At 32.1% G+C, this 12,632-nt stretch overlaps 2 long non-coding RNA genes across 4 annotated transcripts; both read left to right on the forward strand.

Moving 5' to 3' along the window:
* The first annotated feature begins 714 nt into the window (after window positions 1-714).
* Window positions 715-5,402, forward strand: LOC120069652 (uncharacterized). 2 transcript variants are annotated; one of them, XR_016527358.1, is made up of 8 exons: window positions 715-855; window positions 932-1,011; window positions 2,948-2,994; window positions 3,626-3,718; window positions 3,865-3,925; window positions 4,586-4,631; window positions 4,766-4,897; window positions 5,038-5,402. It is a non-coding gene; the product is annotated as an uncharacterized LOC120069652 (long non-coding RNA). The 2 variants fall into 2 exon arrangements; XR_016527357.1 differs by having other exon boundaries at window positions 4,766-4,844.
* Window positions 5,403-8,640: 3,238 nt separating this feature from the next.
* On the forward strand, window positions 8,641-11,135 carry LOC150038267 (uncharacterized). 2 transcript variants are annotated; one of them, XR_016527360.1, is made up of 2 exons: window positions 8,641-8,900; window positions 10,657-11,135. It is a non-coding gene; the product is annotated as an uncharacterized LOC150038267 (long non-coding RNA). The 2 variants fall into 2 exon arrangements; XR_016527359.1 differs by having other exon boundaries at window positions 8,758-8,872.
* The last annotated feature ends 1,497 nt before the right edge of the window (window positions 11,136-12,632 follow it).

Genomic DNA, 12,632 nt, shown 5'->3' on the forward strand with positions numbered 1-12,632 from the left:
GGAACTCAAATATATCAAGTCACAAGACCAAGCGGCAGACATTTTCACAAAGTCCCTCAAGTTGGAGACTTTTATCAAAATGAAGAGTTTATTTAGTGTAACAAATCAAGTTTAGGGGGGGGGAGGGGGGGGGGGGGTGGTGAAACATTTGTCATTATTAAACTTTATTTGTGGCATTTAGTGTGACTTTTGGGTTTTGTAACTTTTAGTTTTTTTTATAACCAATAGTGATTTTTAAGTTATAGGAGTTATGTGAGTTATGAGTATTTGGTGACATTTTTAAGTTATAGGAGTTATTGAATTATGAGATTTTTGTAACCATTGGCATTCCTATGGTTATGTTTGTAAGCCTATATAAAGACATGCTTAGTTGAATGGAAAATATATCTCTCATCTTTCATATTTGTCCTCCACGTTTTTTTCTAACAGAAACAAGCAAAATCAAAGTCATTTTCCATCTTCCTTACTCGTTGAACTGCAAAATTACAGTTGACCATCTCAATTTATCATTAGAATATTCACCTACACTACAAGAAAAAGGTCTTTTTATAGCCTTTGAAGATAACTCTTTTCAAAATAAGCTATGAAATGATTTTTTTTTTTTAAAAAAAAGAGAGGGGGAAATGAAAAAATTTTGGACGCACACGGGTTGAGGGAAAAATTTTAGAATGAGCGGCATCCTCTTACATTTTCTCTTTTATTTTCATTCTTTCTCAAAAGTGTGTGTTTCACGTTCCTCTTCTAAAAAACATACATGCCAACAATTTCTATTTCCTCCATTTTCATTTTCCCGAATCCAGAAGTTGGGGCTCCGCCAACACATTTCAAGCTACTTGGAGAAGATTTTCTTTGCAGGTAAGAACAAGAGCACTCTTCTTCTTCTTCTCATCTATATCATTTTCCAACTCTAGTTGTTGTGGATTTCACTTAGGGTTCTACGTGTACCAGCTCGTCCTCTCTCCCTCTCTCTCTCTCTCTAAACTATTGGACACTTGAAGCTACCGATTCGAGGTTAGTCACAATATTCCCTCACCCTTTTAGACTCTTTTTGTATTTGGATTTCAAAATCAGCTCTTGAACTTTCTTGTTTTCGAATTTCATGCTTATGGGTATCGTTGGATAGATATTTTAAACTAGTCAATTGGCTTTGTGGCTCACTACAACCAAAATCATATTGTGATCCCAAACCAACGCAGTAGAACATTTTCGCTTTCATTTCATTCCTTTTTGTGTTACACTTCGAGGATCTTCGTTCTTCCATCGCCATAAAGCTTTGTTTTTCTATCCTTTATGTTTTTTCGAACACAAGATTGTTTTTCATTTTCCTGCTTACATTTTATTGAATTTGTTCTGAATTTATGCCATTTGTTCGCTAGTTTTCTTGTTTGCGCTTCAAATTTCGGTTTTGTTTTTATGTTATCTTGTTGATTATTCTCATCTTTGAATTTTTGTTTTCTTCAATATGACTGAATTCTTAATGCACTTTTCGGGCTTTACTTTGTTTGCTAAAAATGTAGGAGGGAATTGAAGTGGAGGATTTTACATCTTTTTCCTTTTGTTAGTTGGTGACCTGGAGCCTTAAAAATTTTATTCTCCATAAATGACCTTCTGTATCATTTCATCTTTTATTTGATCCTTTTTGTTTGAATTGGGTTTCTTTTGTTTTCTTTATACATGAGCTACTCCCAATTTTTTTCATAATTTGCGAAGTTTTGGTGTACAACTCTATGACTATTTGATGTTTTCTTGGTTGATCTGCTATTGAATGTTCTCTGTTTTTCAGTGCCACTTTGTGGCATAGTTCATGGTTTCAAGAGAGTTTTGCTTGATTATGAAATTTATAGAAAATGGCTAAATACTTGTGGCTTGTGTCTATGGAGTATAAGTGACAAATTGAATTAAAGAAATTGGATATAACAAAATGTGATTAAAATCTATCTTGGTTTCTAGTTTATTGTGGGGTTATTTTAGCATTAATTTAGGAAAGATTTGGCACATCAGGTTTAACAAGGATCTAGAGTTGATTTCTAGTTCATTACACCATTTTTATATTGTAGCATTGAAAAATTTGTAAAGAAGGATGGAAAGGTAAGCTCAAAATTTTTGAAGAGAACATAGATGGGGCATCATGCATGCTTAGTTGTATACTACTAGTTGAGGATTAAAATTAAACTATGTTTAGTTGTATACTTCAAGTTGTGAAACTTATGAAAAGTTACGGTTTAATCTATTTCCTACACTTCTATACTTTTTTTCCTTGTTCCTATAATTCATTTAGCACTACATTTCTATGTACTTAAATTTTTAAACCAACAAAAGGCCATACACATATATATATTAGTAGGTTGTTTTGTCTTATGTTGATGTTTATTTGGGCTATTAAAAATGTACTATTATATGAAAATGTTCTTTGTATGGTTAATAGCTATTTTGTTAGTGGAGAGGGACATAAAGATACTTGTTCTTCCTTTAATTGTTTGATCCTTTTGTACTTTTTAATTTTCTTCAATTGTTAGAAAGCCATGGAACCCAATGAATTATTGTTGAGTTTTATTTGCTTATTGATGAGATGTTTCTAGACGATGTCGTTGCTGCCTTCTAGCTTCTAAATCATCCCAATGGATTCCAAAACAGATATGAATTTGTAGTAGTTCTCCATACTTAATCAGCGAAAAATTTCTTGATGTGAATATTATAATCTTGGTTGTAAGCATAAGCTTCATTCTTGAGTATTGAATTCTAAGTTGCAACTTTGTTTTCATTCTAGGACTTCTACTTGGGTTTGAAAACTCTCCTTAAATCACCAATTAATTAGTTAAAAGCTTGCAGGTAGTTTAAGGATAAAGTATCATTGGACTGGGGGTATGGATACATATACTTTGATGCTAGTGTACTAATGGAACCTATGCACTATGTTGATGATTCTGGTTGCAATTGTTTTGGACAGGTGAGTTGGGTTCTCCCCACTGGGAGAATTGTGGTCCATCCTGGATGGTGAGAATCTTGTTAAAAAGTTCACATTCTCATGTGTTTATACTTATATTTTTGAAGTCAAGAGTTATATTTGTTGGGTAAACCATTTTTAGTGATGCACAGGGTTGAAAAGTCTCATTTAGACCCTTTCGACCTCTTTGTAAGTTGTATACATTAGTTTATGACTCTTGGTGATTCTCTTATGACTGGTTTTGTTTTACATTGGCTTGTGATTAACATTAGGTTCTACATTGTCGTTATTGTAAATAAGTCAATTGTGAAAAGAAACAAGTATATAAGGAATATTATAAAACTTTGAAGTATGTTTGGACTCTAAAAAAGCTTGTTCTTGTTGTTTAGGAGCATAACTTTTAATCTTCTTTTCTCCTTTTTGAAAAATTTTGGTTTGGGAGGGGGTGGTTACTTAGATGGTGGATATTTGCTTTCTACTAGTAAGATGTTTGATGATTTGTCTCCAACACTAGACAGTAATTCTTAATGTGCTTTTCTTCTTCCGTTTTCATTAGAATGTGAGTATTTGATTTTCTATTTTTGATTAACAGGGCATCTCGGTGATGGTTTTTCAGTTCCAATGAAACCACAAAAATGGTTGTGGTTTGTGCTTACATTTCAATGTTTTTCAATTCCACAGGCCACATTCTCAATGGTGGGTTTAGCTTGGTTTCATGCTATTGGCTGCTGCCAGTTGCTTCCTTAAAGAAATTTAATCAACCTTTTCTTTTGGGTAAAATCCTGATGATCTGTGTCAGTTTCATTTTTTATTCATTGATACATTAACATTATTCTGTGAATGGAACAAGATAATTCAATAATGAATGATGATGCATTTTGAATTAAGAGGCTTGCGCTCTTTCCTGCTTGATATTGCAGGCCTGAAGAAATACTCCCCTCCAAGTGTTTGAAGGGGATTCAGGACTTCCATCTTCATCAGGTAGAATGAGGTCAAATTGACCATGTTACTATTTTTACTTACCTTTCTGTCTGTGTCAGCAGAAACAAATTCATTGGAATTTATTCGTTTGCTTACTGATTAGTGATTACAAAGGGTGATGGAGCTTCCCCTTCGAAAGAAAACTTTCGACCACCAATTGTGTTGTGTACATAATGTTTTGTTTAAATACATGTGTCGGTGTATGTTGATGTTTGTTGATAGGAATATCTGCAACTCTTGTTTTCATTGAAGTGCTTTGTAGGAACTCAATACTTCTAAAAGGATGGCACTCAACGTTTAGTTCTTTATTTAGACTTGGTTGGTTTCTGCTGGACATAAGCTTGGGTTGTTTGTTGATAGGAATATCTGCAACACTTGTTTTCATTGAAGTGCTTTGTAGGAACTCAATACTTCTAAAAGGATGGCACTCAACATTTAGTTCTTTATTTAGACTTGGTTGGTTTCTGGTAGACATAAGTTTGGGTTGTTTTTCCTTGCTGAGTTTGTTGATGCATGGTTATGGACAGTTGATGTTGGACATAAGCTTCGGTTGTATGACTTTCTCCCAAAGTTTTAATTAGTACATAGATCGATTTATCGATTATTTTGTTTCTTTATTTCAATAACTTGAACTTTTTTTTGCTTGAAATCTTTTTGTAGGTTGGACTCTCAAAACATGCAATGTCTTGACCATGTGAAGGGAAAGGTGTAATTCTGTTTATTCATTCTCTATTTAATCTATGGATTTTACATCCATCATTCAATTGATTCATGATCAAGTTGCCAAGTTTTCATTTGTTCGAAATGTTTTCTTTTTATTAATCATCTCATTGATTTTAGATAAGGTAGACCAAAATAGAAAAGGAAAAGGAAGTAGATGGGTATCTATAGCAAATCAAGTGGACAAAAGCAAGACAAGGTAATCAAATTTAAGCCTACAGAGTGACCTTGCATTCGCATCGTATGCCTATGGTATAGTTACTTTAGTATTTGGTTTTGTTGAAATTTGATACTTTCCTAATCTTGTTCTTGCATATTGAGTGAAACTTAAAGTGATAACTAGAGATTATATTGCTTGTGATGAAGCGTTTTGATAACTTTCTTAATTACAGGTTGTATTGCTTGTGTTGAAGCCTTTTAGATCTCAATGTCAATTTCACCTCAAGAGATAACTTCATCACCAAATGTTCTTCCATTGTTTGGTTCAATTTGACTCATAATCCAACTTTCACTTCATCCAACTCGAGTTGTCGAAGCTCTTTATCCATAATCTCAATCCAGTTTGGCTCAAAGATGGAAGCTTAATTCTATGATGACATAATTTTGAACGCTTGTAAATTTTATATTTTATGAACTTATATAGTTGCAAATTATATTTGGTGTATTTTTATTGTTGGATAATTTTATTATTTTATAATGTACAAATGGATTACAAATTTTTATTATTAAAGGAAGTCATGATATTTTTATTATTAAAGGAAGTCATGATATTTGATGCATTACCAAGTGTTTCATGTGTGTATTTAGCTAAAAATAAGTAATTCTAATGTAAATTGATTATGAAATTTTGATGTGTAAATTCGTTGTAGCATAAAATTAAACCTATATATGGGATATAATAATAACATTAAGAAAAGGTCATTATATGTTAAAGATAATATTAATAAAATGTTGATATATGGTAAAGATAGCACTAAAAAAAGGTTATTATACGGAAAAGATAGCATTAAGAACAAGCTATTATTCATTAACGATAGCCTTAATAACCAAGGCTATGAAATGTTTCTATAGCAATGTATATATGCTATATCTTCTTACTCTATTATAGCATTCGTTATAGCCATACAAAAATGGTATAAAAAGTCTTAGACTTTTAATAACATGGGTTGCCAAGACCTTCGAGAAAGGTTATAAAAGGTCTATCATAGCTTTTTTCTGTTAGCTATCGTATTTGTTATTTCTTGTAGTGCTAGGACCAAGTGGAAAGCTAAATATAATTATTTTCAGCAGCACTTCGAATAGAAAATTTCTTGGTACCAAATTTAAAATCTAATGTCATGTTGAGGTTGATGCCCTAAATATTGTGGTCTTGTAGTTTGCAATTGTATTGTACAAACAATTTATTTATCTAATAAAATAAGAGGTATTTTATTTAACACTTAGTTGCATTAACCCACAAAAACCAAATAAACTAAGATCCAATGTTATCTTCTGTAAATTAAATATGTATGTTGAGATATACAGATGGATCATGTTTAATTGATAACCTAAACGGTCTGTAGTAGATAGATAAAGTTAAGTACCTTATCCTAATGACACTACAAATCGAGCTACCCAGGTAATCGTATTGAAATGGATAGTCTTAACAGTAAACGACGTTATAAAGTAAAAGTGACTATTTCTCAGTCTGATCTTATGCAAACTCATTGCATAGGATGTCCCCACTCGCATGTCTCACATGAACGAGAATCACATCGTTTGTATCAAATACAAAGTGGGCCGCATCCATAGTGTCCCCAGGGTAAGGTACCCAGCCTTATCCTGATACTATAGTCCGTTATGGCTATTACTCAAACTTGATCCACCTTTATGTCTCCATATATAGTTCAAGTATTCATGCTATAGCTAGAGGTTCTTATTTTATTGGATTTAGCATTGTTAAATGTCATTCACATATTCAATAACATCTTGACTGAATAAACCTCAATATAAAATAGAATATGTTTAATGTTTATAAACCACGAGTTTTAGGACATAAAATCCAACAACTAAGTGAACCATTTAGATATTTTATGTATTAATAGGTGCATCCAGTAGATGGTCATACATGTGTTTAATTATCAAGTCAAAACTTTGCATTTGCAAAATTACTTGCTCAAATAATTAAGTTAAGTGCAAAATTTTCTGATTATACAATTAATACTACTCGTCTTGATAATGCTGGTGAATTTACATCCTAAGCTTTTGATAATTATTGTATGTCAATTTAGATAAGTGTTGAATATCCTATAGCTCATGTTCATACACAAAATGGTTTAGTAGAATCATTTATAAAACATATGCAGTTAATTATTAGACCATTGCTTATGAGAGCTAAACTTCCTACAACTGTATTGGGACATGTTATTTTGCATGTTGTGTCACTTATACGTATTATACAAGTAGCTTATCATAAGTAATCACTATTACAATTAGCTCATGGCCATGAGCCAAATATTTTCTATCTGAGAATTTTTCAAAGAGTAGTATATGTTCCAATTACTCCACAACAACGTACTAAGATGAGTCCTCAAAGGAGGTTGGAATATATGTTGGATATGATTCCCAATCAATTATTAAATATCTTGAACCCTTGATGGGTGATATATTTACTACATGATTTGTTGATTGTCATTTTAACGAGATAAATTTTCCAACATTAGTGGGGAGGAATTAGGAAGTTAGAAAAAGAAATTACATGAAATGCATCATTATTGTCTCATTTAGATCCCCATATAGATTAATGTGAACTTGAAGTTCAAAAAATACTTGATTTTCAAAATATAGAAAATCACTTAATAGATGCATTTACAGATGTTAAGAAAGTAACTAAGTCACATATACCAGCTGCAAATGTTCCATAAAAAATTGATATTCAAGATAACAAAATATTGCTAATGAGTGTGAGACATGCTAAAAGCCTGGTAGACCAATGAGTTCAAAAGATAAAAATCCTCAAAAAATAACATCAATCAATAATAATAATAAAAAAAAGAGATTTAGTTGAGGATGCAGATATCTATGAAGAAATCCTAGACATGACTGATAGAATTAGTAACAAAAAAGAAAAGTAAAATACTTAAAGATAATAATGAGATTTCAATAAACTATATTATGACAGGAAAATGATGGAACCAAATTAATGTAATTATTGAAAACATTTTTGCATATAATGTTTCTTTTGATATAATATCTCAAAATGAGGATCTTGAGACTAGATCTGTTGAAGAATGTTGATATAGAAAAGATTGGCTTAAGTGGAAAGATGCAATCGTGACAAAATTAAACTCACTTTAAAAAAGTCAAGTTTTTGGACTAGTAGCTCGACACCAGAAGGTGCCAAGCCTGTGGGATACAAATGGGTATTTGTTAGAAAAAGAAACGAAAATAGTGAGGTCACAAGATATAAAGCAAGATTAGTTGCACAAGATTTTTTTCACAAAGATATGATATTGATTATGAGAAGACATATTCTCCCGTAGTGAGTGTAATCGCACTAAGTTTTTTAATTGGTCAGATTGTGTATGAAAGTCTAGACATGCATCTTATGGATGTTGTCACAATATATTTATATTAATATCTTGATAATGACGTTTATATGAGAAATCCAAAAAGATTTAAGATACCTAAAACATGTAAATCAAGTTTCCCTTAATTGTATTCAATAAAGTTACAAAGATCTATTACAACTAATATAATTTTTTATAGCTTTTCATTGTATACTTAAATATGCTATGAAATAAATGAAAAAAGGGCGAAAAGTTGGCTTTTAAAAAATCATAGTGTGCGGTCACGTTTTACTTCAATTTTTTTTAAAAAAAATTAGGGCATGCTCCCCTTCGATTTCACTAATTCGTCTTAATCCCACGAATTCCCTTACTTTTCTTTATTTTCCCCTTGTCCTAATCCTCAATGCCTCCCTCCCCTTTTCTTCTCTACAGTGGTACTTTCTTTCTAACTTGACAGATATTTCTTCCTTTCAAACGTGGTTGGCTCATATCAATCTTCGGTAGACGTTGACGCTTCAACGTTTTCAAATTCTTCAATCGACTGCGCTCTTTCCTTCTCTTTTTGAAATTTCTTGAGGGTCTATATTGAAATAAGGGATAATCAAAGAAAACCACCTACATTGAGCATACTCTTTGAAAGATTGTCAACCGCCATGGATGTCGTGTACGAGCTCAAGAGGTGAGGTCGCACTCTCTACAACTTGAAGGTTAGGATTTATAGAAACTAGGGTTTGGATTTGGGGGATTTTGTGATTTTGGTGGTCTGAATGTGGAAATTTTTGTTCTGGTTCTAGAGAGAAATTGCATATTATTGTTGATTTGTTAGCTTTGAACATTGATTTTGAACTGTATGTAGCTAATTGTTTCTCTCATTCAATAAAAATTTCTTTAACTAGAAATCTTCTTTTCCGTAATTAGAAATTGCTTATGTTTTGATTATCCATGATTGTTCCCCTTTAATTTTTTATTATTATCAGTATTATTTTTCTTACCTCACAATGCCTTCATAATTGAGTTTGAAAGAGTAGATGATACTCTGTGTGTGTGCGGAAAGTACCGATATCACAATTTTATTTTATAGAATATATGAACAAATAGAGGATCCAAAAACTAAATATTTAATTTAATTAAACATGCAATTACACATAAATTGAAGAGGAAGAATAGATCAGAAGACCACTCACCTTTGAAAACTGAAACTCATCACGTTTCAACCAATTCATGAACACAACAAACTCTTCAAACAGTCTCACAAACAGCCAAAAAAACATAGCAACGGATCTCCAAATTCCAGATACTACAACATGGAAACCTCGTTATTCTTGAGAGATAAAGAATTTTGAGAGTTTTATGGACTTCAAGATTAATTTGGAAGGGATGAAGTTCTTGATTTTGAGAGAGCAAAATTCATTCAGTGATTTTTTAAAAATTAATTTAATATATATATCATATATTGGAAACGAATTAAATAACTCTTGCATAATTTGAATTATTTAATTAAAAAACTGTTTTTTTTTAAAACTAATTTAATATATATATCATATATTGAAAAACATATTTTATATCTAATATAACAGATAACCTATAGTTTATGTTATATCACATATAATATAACCAATAGTTTAATATAACCTATAATTTAATTTCTTTTTTTTTTTTTTAATTTTCAAATTGAGAAATTGAAATATTAAAATTTGATTAATTATGAATTTAATTAAGTTAGAATTAAATAAAAGAAAATGGAAATTAAAAATTGATTTTGAAAAAATGAGTTTTGGAAGTGGGATTTCCCCACCTTTTGATCCTAGTAGGAGGTGTTCCTCCATGAGATACACATAAATCCCACCATCTAAATTTCAGACAGTTGCGGGTTAAGTCATTTTCTGAAGTGGTTGCATGTAAAGGCTGGTTAAAACTCTCCAATTGAGCATAGAAAGTGAGATAGTGGCTGAAAACTGTTTACAGTTGACTTCTTCTTCTTCTTCTTGAAACCCACAAAAACTCCTTCAACAAATTCACTCAAATTTGAGTTCCACCACTCAAATTCAAGGCTGAGAATAGTAGAGAAGATCTCTTGGTGGTTGACGGTTGATTTGGAGCTGGGTTGGAGTGAATTGGAATTGGAAGAATTCATGTAACATGAAACCCACTTGTGATTTTCTGAAAATGCATGCTTTAAAACTTAAATTAAATATAATTAGAGTTCTTATTGATTCTGTTTGCTTCCGTTGCATACTTGTGTATTCCATCAATTGGTATCAGAGCGTGATTTAAACACTCAGTTAACGTTAGTTTGAGTTTTGGTGGGTGAATTTCAGAAAATATATGTTTGGACTGATATGGATGGTTTTTTCCGTTTTGGCATTAGATTCCTCTTTGATTCCAAGTTAAATTTGTAATTGGTTCTTGATTGATGAGCTTATATATGTGCTCTAAAGTCTGTAATTTATTTGGAGTCATTAGAGTCCGAATTAAGCTGTAATTTGGAGATTGAAGCAAGCAAGGTCGTGAGAAAGTTGCTGTAGAATTGCCAACTGCCCAGACAGCGTTGCAATGCTATTCTTGGTAAAGACCGCAACGTTGTAACACTGGGATGGGCGTTGCGACGTTATTCATCCCAGCTGTGCAATGTGTGGTTCAAATCGGTTCACACGGGAGACTCATGGTTTGACCGGTTCAGCTTGGTTCCAGTCCAGTTCAACCCTATTTGGACCGGTTTAACACATTTTGATGCTTTGGAGGTTTGGTTCAAGCGGTTCAAGTCTTGTTGGGGACGGTTCGGGTAGTTTTACACCAATTTGAAGCTGTTTTGGACATGTTTTTTTTTAATATTTTAGTTATTATGCTTGTTTAGGATGCCAAAGTTGAATCATATCAGTGTTTATTTAAATAATTATGCATGCGATGTATGTTATATTTAAATTTAAACATGTTTTTGTATATATTATGCCATTTAGATTTAAAATCCCACCATAGGAAGCATGTTACATGCATTGAGTATATGTTATAAATTGTTATAATGTATTGAATGCATGTTTAGGGTTTCTGTTTTTAATATAATTGTTATATTAAATTGAGTGCCTTTTATTATGTTGTGGATGTATAAGCATGTCTAAGTCTTATAAGTTGTTATAAAATTGAATTAGACATTAAAATCCATAACAAAGATAAACTGCATGCTCACGTAAGTTAATCACCCGTTTTAAATAAGTTAAAATAGGCCGACATCTAGTAAAACACGGTTACAAACTCAACCAGTGTGCATACCTGTCTAAGGCTGGGGTACTTAGGTTGACGGTCTTCGGAACACCTCCTACCTGGGGATTATGGCCGAATAATTGATTGTTGTTAACCGATTTTATAAGCGTACGTGAGCGGTGTGAGGTAATAAAATGGTTTATCACCTAGACATTATAGGTTAAAATCCAATTATAAGCGTTATACTTGGATAAAACCACTTAGACTTAGGGTTGTTTTAATTAGCCAAAAAGAACCTAAGTATAATTTTACCCAAATAGTAGCACTTTAGTGGGAGTTTAATAACTTATACGATAAATTAGAATAATTCAATGGGAGATTAATAACATATACGATATGTTATTCTTAGCTCTCACATCCCTAAGAGTTTACAATTAAGATTTAAGCGGTACTTCGTGTCGATTATACCTCGACTGCTTCGTTTGGAAAGTATTTGCATAAATCTAGATTCCGGTGAATAAGGGGAAGTTGTTCAAATATAAGAATCAAGTATATGATACATTTGATTTCAACTTTCACGTCCCTACAAAATTCACACCATGAGATCCATACAACACTTCGTGTCGATTATATCTCGACTGCTCCATTCGAAAAGTGTTTGTATGAGTCAAGAGCAAGGTGAATGAGAGAAGTAGTTCATAATAAGTGGGTGAAGGATATATGCCAACATGTCCTACAGTCTCTTCCGTTAGTTTAGACCGTGAGATTCCTATGTTGCACCTGCTGGTTTGCTTTAGGTAGCCCTTGCTAGTCGTTTAACAACGGCTATCCCCTCGGAGGGTTGTAACATAAGATTTAGAACAAATCAAACTCCAAAAATGGATAGGATTTCTTAGGTCCATTCCTAACCTTGACTTTTCATTTCGGTAGCATAGTTAGGGCCAACATTTGACGTCTGAAAACAAAGCGTTACACTTACAGAATTACTAAAGTGTTAGTAATTTCAAATCGAAAACGGTAATTAAACGACTATAGGAATAAGATTTATTCTGGAGATAGTGTTTGGTCAAAATTGTTTGCTTTAGTGAAGAAATATCTGGCTGCCCCTCGATAGCATGTATTTTGACTCACTATAGTATCGTTGTAAATAAATAATGCTTATGGGTACATTATTACTTGTTTTGCTAAAACTTGATTTTGGATTTAGTTGCAATTTGCTAATTAGAATTTGTTTAAAATTT

Source organism: Benincasa hispida, chromosome 1 (genome assembly GCF_027475165.1).
Source record: "Benincasa hispida cultivar pf3 chromosome 1, pf3_genome.v1.1, whole genome shotgun sequence".
In the NCBI taxonomy this organism is placed as follows: Eukaryota; Viridiplantae; Streptophyta; class Magnoliopsida; order Cucurbitales; family Cucurbitaceae; genus Benincasa; species Benincasa hispida.